The sequence below is a fragment of the Leptonychotes weddellii genome, chromosome 2, assembly GCF_054177405.1.
Source record: "Leptonychotes weddellii isolate Sample4059 chromosome 2, ASM5417740v2, whole genome shotgun sequence".
Taxonomy (NCBI): Eukaryota; Metazoa; Chordata; class Mammalia; order Carnivora; family Phocidae; genus Leptonychotes; species Leptonychotes weddellii.
Genome location: NC_138370.1, coordinates 151,357,281 through 151,364,761, shown reverse-complemented (window position 1 = coordinate 151,364,761; position 7,481 = coordinate 151,357,281). Strand labels below are relative to the sequence as shown.

General features: G+C 35.1%; 1 long non-coding RNA gene across 1 annotated transcript in view; it reads left to right on the top strand.

The window, feature by feature from the left end:
• Positions 1-701: 701 nt before the first annotated feature.
• LOC115940231 (uncharacterized) overlaps positions 702-7,481 on the top strand; it is a 40,214-nt gene continuing 33,434 nt past the window's right edge. The window contains exon 1 of the long non-coding RNA XR_004075020.2: positions 702-878. This is a non-coding gene — a long non-coding RNA (uncharacterized LOC115940231). The remainder of the gene's footprint in view (positions 879-7,481) is intronic.

Below are 7,481 nucleotides of genomic sequence, written 5' to 3'. Positions count from 1 at the left end.
CAGCCACATATTAGTATTTCAACTTTTCAATATTTCCTGTTTTAAAATTTGACCAGAATCCACACAGTACAAAGTTTCTGTTATTTCAAGTCTTATAATAAAAAAAAGTATTGAAAAGCTCCAGTTGAGACATGTTGAAAGAAAAATGTGTTGTCAATTCTTCAAATTTTATTTTATTTTTTATTTTTATTTTTTTTTAAAGATTTTATTTATTTGACAGAGCACAAGCAGAAGGAGAGAGAGGGAGAAGCAGGCTCCCTGCTGAGCAAGGAGCCTGATGTGGGACTCGATTCCAAGACCCTGGGATCATGACCTGGGCCGAAGGCAGCCGCTTAACTGACTGAGCCACCCAGGCGTCCCAATTCTTCAAATTTTAAATTAACAGCAGATACTTTAATCACAGTTGCCAATAAGTATAAAACCATCTTTTTCTCCAAAAAGTCTGTTAATAAGAGTGAACTAGAACAAGATATGTGGGAAAACAATTAAAAAATGTTTTGTTTGCTTTTTAACATAATTTTCAGAACAATGAATTCTATTTTATTATTTGGGTTCCCATAACTCTGGCCTTAGATTATACAATTAAAATAGTTGCTTGAACCAGTCTTAAAATGAGCCTTCACATTTATGTTTTCTTTTTTTTTTTTTTAATTTTTACGTTCATTTGCCATACTTCCATTCTATCTTGCCTCATCTTTTTTTTTCTTTCTCTTTTTTTAAGAGACAGAAGGAGAACAGGAGCAGGGGAGGGGCAGAGGGAGAATCTCAAGCAGACTCCCCGCTGAGCATGGAGACTGACACAAGGCTCTATCTCATAACCCTGTGATCATGACCTGAGCTGAAATCCAGAGTTGGACTTAACCGACGGAGACACCCAGGTACCTCTGCCTCATCTTATACTTCATCCCTATCCATTCCATTTCTGTTTCCCACTCAACCTGTATTCTCTCTTGACCAATGCTTGTATCCCATCCTCATTTCCCTAAAATATTCTTTCTAACTTTAATGTATTCATACACTTCTTAATGTGCCAAATGCTGTTCTGTTTTACATACATTAATTCATTTAATCCTCAAAGCAACTCTTTAAGTTAGATGTTATTGTTAAACTTACTTTATTTTTTAAAATTTTTATTTTTTAATTTACTTTGAGAGAGAGAGAGCACATGTGAGCAAAAGCAGGGGGAGGACCAGAGGGAGAAGCAGACTACCCACTGAGCAGGGAGCCCCATGTGGGACTGGATCCCAGGACCCTGAGATCATGACCTGAGCCAAAGGCAGACGCTTAACTACCCAGGCACCCTGTTAAACTTATTTTAAAGACGAGTAAACTGACGCTCAGATAAGTGAATTTCCAAAGACCATGCAGCTGGCAAGTGGGAGAGCCAGGTTTGGAAGTCATGCTCTCAGGTTCAGATTCTGACTTTGCTCCTATGAGGACACATCCCTCAAAGCCCGGCCTAGAAGTTACAGAGCAATGTGTCAGTCTTAGGCTCTTCCTGGCTTCCCGTATGCAGGTCATTGTTCTACACATTCACTCAGTGAAACCTAAACCTAACAATGGGTGTGCTGCTTGCTAAATGGCAGGCTTGGTTGGGCTGATGACTTAGCTCTAGTAGTGCTCAAATCTGCTGGGGGCGGGGAGTGGTTAGGTATTATTTTCTTGTCAACAAATGAGAACATGGAAGCAAATATAAATTATTACTTTGCACATTTATAAACATTGGCTCTTGGATTCACACATATATATGGCTGACTCCAAAGTGTCTATCTTTAACCTCTAATCTCTAAAGCAAAAACACCTTTTCTTTTGAAGCCCAAACCATTCATATTCACCAGCTTCTTCTCCCTTCTCACTAACATTACAATAATCCCATCTTCCTGCTTCAAAGTTTTCCTTCCAGACTGATTCACTGCAAAGATTTCAGCCATTCGCTCTAACTTTGTTTATTTTACTGCCCCCCCATAAAGCTAACACTTATGACTATGTTTTCGATCTCATATATCCATTTATTATCAAGTAGTTGAGAATATGATAGTATGCACTGAGCATTGAGAATATAAATGTGACCAAGAGAGATGTGCCTGATGCCCTCATAGGGCTCACAGTGGGAGTATAAACCAATATGTAGACTTCTATTATACACAATGATAAGTCCAGTACCAAGTAGCTCCTGTAACATTCCCATCAATTTTCCCTTCATTTCTTATATCTTCAATGTATATTTTCAGTACCTATATTTTCTGTAAACTATTTACTGTAGTTTATAAATATGTCCAGGTCTTCTTGTACTATAAAGACAGAACCAAAATTTATCCTCAGCTTTGCTATAGTACTGAGCTCTTGTCCTCTCTCCTCTTCTTCACCAAATATTTTCAAGAATAGACTAATGACATTAAATTAACTTCTTTGTCATCTACTCATTTCTTGAATCCTCTGGCTTGTATTACAACTACTCTATTGACATTTCAGGATGATTTTGCATTTTGGTAAGGCTCTTGAAAAGAGTTTCCTTTTTATGAACATATGTATAATGTATCTTTTCCATAGTATAAGACCCATACTAAAGTTTATATTGCCCAAAGAACAACTATACTTCCTCCCCATCAGGAAGTATAGTCCATCAGGTCACAAGGAGTCAATTATTTTTTGCTCATTTGAGGGCATCTTCTTCCATGAAAACTCCAGAGTTAAATGCACTAGTTCATTAAAATAACTAGTTCATTAAAATAACTAAGGCATCCTTTGCATCAGTTACAATTTTCAACTCTCTTTTATGTTACAATTCAATAGTAACTTTTTAGCTTCTTTTAAGTGCTTTTAAATTTTCAATTTTAATTCTCTGTATGTATGCAAATATACTGTGTCCTTTTTAGCCATGTATCCAGTCCCCAAGAGAAGTCCTGGGAAACTCACCCAACCTCACTTTCCCTCACCTTTCAATACAGTCCACAGCCTTAGTTACATCCTGTCATCAGTCAATCCCAGCAGCTGTTTGCATCAGGTAGGAGAAGAAGCTTGGTGTTGGGAATACAAGGAAAGGAGCCAAGTCACAATGAGTTTACCATGTTTCCAGAATCCCCTCCTTCAGGAAAGTTATCATCTCTACTGTTATCACCACATTACATAGAGATTTAAACTCGAATTTATCCTACCAGCTATCTTATGCATACTGTCACTTTTAATTCTCATAATAGTGTGTATTTTCCTTTAACAACAGAAAAAAGCAAAGTTTAGAGAAGTTAAATAATTTGTTCAATCACACATCTGTAAAGTGGCATCGATGACATTCAAACCATTTTGGTCTGATCCCAATTTCTGTTATTTAGCCACCATGTTATTTTGCTCCCTCATTTGTAATGTAAATGAAAATAGAATGGAAGAACTGAGTGGATTAATAAAAACATAAAATTTGATCTCTTGAAAGCCACTGCAGATTTTATAAAATACTGGAATGAGTGTCCTTTAGTTGCCATCCTCCTGCTCTCTCAAAATCACTGACATTTGCCTTTGGCTCCTCCTTCACTTCCACCATCTAGTCCCCAAGTCCTTAAGATTTAATGACCTTATACCCCCTATTCATCTGCCCATTAGCATTCCATGGATTATGCCTTAGCTTACAACCCCCTGTATGACTTCAGTATCTTCTCAACTATTTCTGATCTCTGCTCATACTATGTTGACAAGTTAGTTCCTGCTTCCTGGATAGCTTTACCTATGCTACTTTTATGATTAAAAACGGTCATTGGCTCTTCATTTTCTGTGGGATAGAGTCCAAACTCTTTCCCTGATATGCAAATTTTTTGGTGATCTGACTGCACTTCATGATTCAGTTTCCCTGCTCACTTCCCTGCACCTCTCCTGTTTTCTACCTATAGGAGAGGAAAAATATTTTTCCTTTTCTCCTTCTATGTTTTTAGCTGAGACTCCAGTAATAACAGATTAACAAGAAAAATAAATTTATTAACATGTAATCTCATGTATACATGGGAGATACCCAGAGAAAAATTAGTAACTTCCTGAGGTGGCTTAGAATTCAGACTTAACAATCATCTTAGTAGAGAAAGGGATGGCAGGGTGGGAGGTGTATGTTTCTTAGGATAGAGTAAATGATTTTTAGGAAAGATGAGTAGGCCCCAGAAGAAAAATGGGGGGATATGATAGTTTGTGACAGAGTCTGATTGGGTGTGGTGTCGCTTCTAGTCTCTCCTATAATGAGTCAGTCTTCCCTGGTTGATGAAACTCCACAGAGGACATTTATGACAACTGAGTTCTTTTTTGGGGATCTGTCTTTCTGCAGATAAGGGGAGTTCAGAGAAAGCCTCTCCCTGTATTTGCTGTTTTTCAAGTGCCTAAGCTCAAAATAATAAATTTATCAAAGTGGTTTATTTGTGGGTAGTGTATTCTATTACCCTTCACACCAACCACTACTCATTAGTCAATAAATAGATCCTGCAGTTTCCTGTTCCCCTGCCTTTCCTAGTTGTATTTCGTTTACCTCCGCTCACCCATGTTTCTTGCAAGGTCCAGTTCTCAAATGTCACATTATCCAGGAAAGAGTCTTTGTCTTCCTACCCCTCAGTTTTAGCCAGCTGTAACCAAACCCACTAGTTTGTGCTTATCTAGTTATTGCCCACTATTAGCAAAATCTTGTGAACCCATTTGTCCTGGTGTTGGTGGATAATTGCTTCATTACTTTCCTTTATAGAAGATAACCTATGTGTGTGAAAATCACATATTTTATATGAAAATCAAAATTGGGGTCTTAGACACAACGATAAATCTCTGCCTGTTGTATGTTCAATTATGCTCATGGAAATTTGGATTTCCTAGATAAAAATTATACAGATTAAAAATAGATTGTTCAAATAAACAAATTTTAGGGAAAATGGGATTTAGTTTTTGCATCCTGCTACATTAGATTGTCTTTATGTATTTTTGATTGAGCAAATTAGCATAAGTAGGTATCTTTACACAAAACTATTTGATGCACCTGTGATCAAACATTCAACAGAATTCATCTCAGAAAAATGAAGATGATTTGATGTATACCCTATTATATTCATATTTTATGAACACTTCATAAGCGAATACAAAGCAGTTACATAGACTACAAATAACATCTTCACATTTAGCCACACAAAGTACAATCATATAGTTATGCTGAAAATGTCTTGAGACAATTTAGAAACATTCAGGGTTTATTAACATAATGGATTTTCTTCATTTGTATTCATAGGATTCCTTAGTTTTTGAATGCTTCTGCTTACACCTATTTATACAATAGTCTGGTAAGGTAGGTGAGGTATTACTAACTACCTAGTAAAAATAAGACAATGCAAATCCGAACTTATTACAATTCTCTTAAGTTAGCATTAAAATGAACACTAAATATCCCTAATGTTTAGTGTCTTATTTAAACCGTTTGACTACAGTCTCAATTAGTGTATATTCTCATAAATGGTGCTTATAGATTGTTTTTTTAATGTCACTGTGTTTCTATTCAAAGATAAAGAAATACTGATTTCAAAGTTTCAGAGATTTTAAAACAAAAAGTTCTTTGAGTTGAAAAGTTAATTTAATAAGCAATAAAAATCTCAAGTTTTAATTTAATTTAATTCTACTTCCATTTTTTAAAATCAATTTCACATTAACAAATGTCTTCTAAATTAAAAGACTTAAAAATATTTTTTCTTCAGAGATAAATTTTGCTTTAAAAGAATTTTGTCTTTAAATGGTCTTGAAACAGATACCTGAACAGAGGGTAAAAAAAAAAAGAGATTCTCCTTTTGTTGTATTAGAAAAGGGAAACTATTATAAAATATCATATAAATTTAACAGTGACTGTTTACCATCAAAACATTTCTAGTACCATTGATGTAAAAATTAGAAATCTAGCTTTATTCCAAATGTGGCTTTTTACTTAATTTTTTAGCAAATGTGTTATATTTTATTTGTGATAATTATATGTGAGCTCATGTCAAGTATAGTAAGAAATAAAATAATAATAGTTTTTTCACAGTAAGAAATAAAATAATAATAGTTTTGCCACAGTCCATTCTGAGATCTCCAAAAAGAAATTATCTCTGGTTTTCTGAAGCCCTTTTATACTCAATGTTCAATTGATATTGGTTCTAGCACTAAGACTAGAGACAGTCACTGGGCAAATATATGGAATTTGTTTATAGATTCTTAAAAATAGATATTTGTTCATTGCAGTTGAGATTTATGGAAGTTGAAGATGGTTTATGTACTCTGAATACCAAGTAGAATTCCTGTATCCTCTATGTATTTGTATCTGAGATGTGTGGGGTAGAAAAAATATCTTTGTCTTTAGATCCAATCATAGATTTTTTTTTTAAACTGAAATTTCACTGAAACTTTGGATACTGGACTACCAGCCTGGTAAACAATTTACAATGGTATAAATAGTGAGAACTCAAAAGAGAATTATTGACTCTGGAGATATGTGTTTGCATTTCAAGGGGGGGATGAGACCATGAGACATTTCTGTGTTGCAAAACTGAAGACATTGTGATTATGGCCCTTAAAGATTTATTTACTTCCAAAAGGTTAGAATAAGAATACAGGATCCTTTCCATTCTGTCTCTGAGAAGCAACGATTTCTCTCTCTCTCTTTTTTCTTTTCTTTTTAGTAGAGGTGGGGGGAAAGCTTCCTCTCCTATATTCTTCTATATAAGTAGGATTCTTTCTCCCCCCAGCATCTCTGTATGCATAGGATACTTGCTCTGACGTTATTGTACCTCCTTAGGGATAAGAACTGTGATGTGGGGAACTACATAATTATTATTAGCTTTTAAGTGAATAATGATAATATATCTCTGATTTAAAAAAATACCCCGAAACTTTGTGTTTGCATTTAGGACAAGATAAATAAAGATAACCTAAATGAGATATAATAGATACACAGATTTTCACATGAACTAGCATCCATAAACATAAACATTTCTTATGAGAGAAACTAGGTGGAAGGGAGATCAGAAAAAAGATATTAAATCTAACACTACTTTTTATGTAATTTAGAATATCTATATTTGACTAGTAATTCTTTTCTATGTTACTAGAGCATTCTCTATTACAATACTTATATTCTGTAGTTACTTATGTGGCATAATGATATTTTGATAGATTAATATTTTTTTTGCTCTGGTCATTCATTTTGATCCCATGGCTTTTCTCCATCAAACTGGACTACATCTGTGTCCTCGAAGTAAGGAATGTTGAAAGAACCAAAGAAAGGTTTAATCGGAGGGGTAGACGAACCATGAGAGACGATGGATTCTGAAAAACAAACTGAGGGTTCTAGAGGGGAGGGGGGTGGGAGGATGGGTTAGCCTGGTGGTGGGTATTGAGGAGGGCACATTCTGCATGGAGCACTGGGTGTTATGCACAAACAATGAATCATGGAACACTTCATCTAAAACTAATGATGTAATGTATGGGGATTAACATAAGAATAA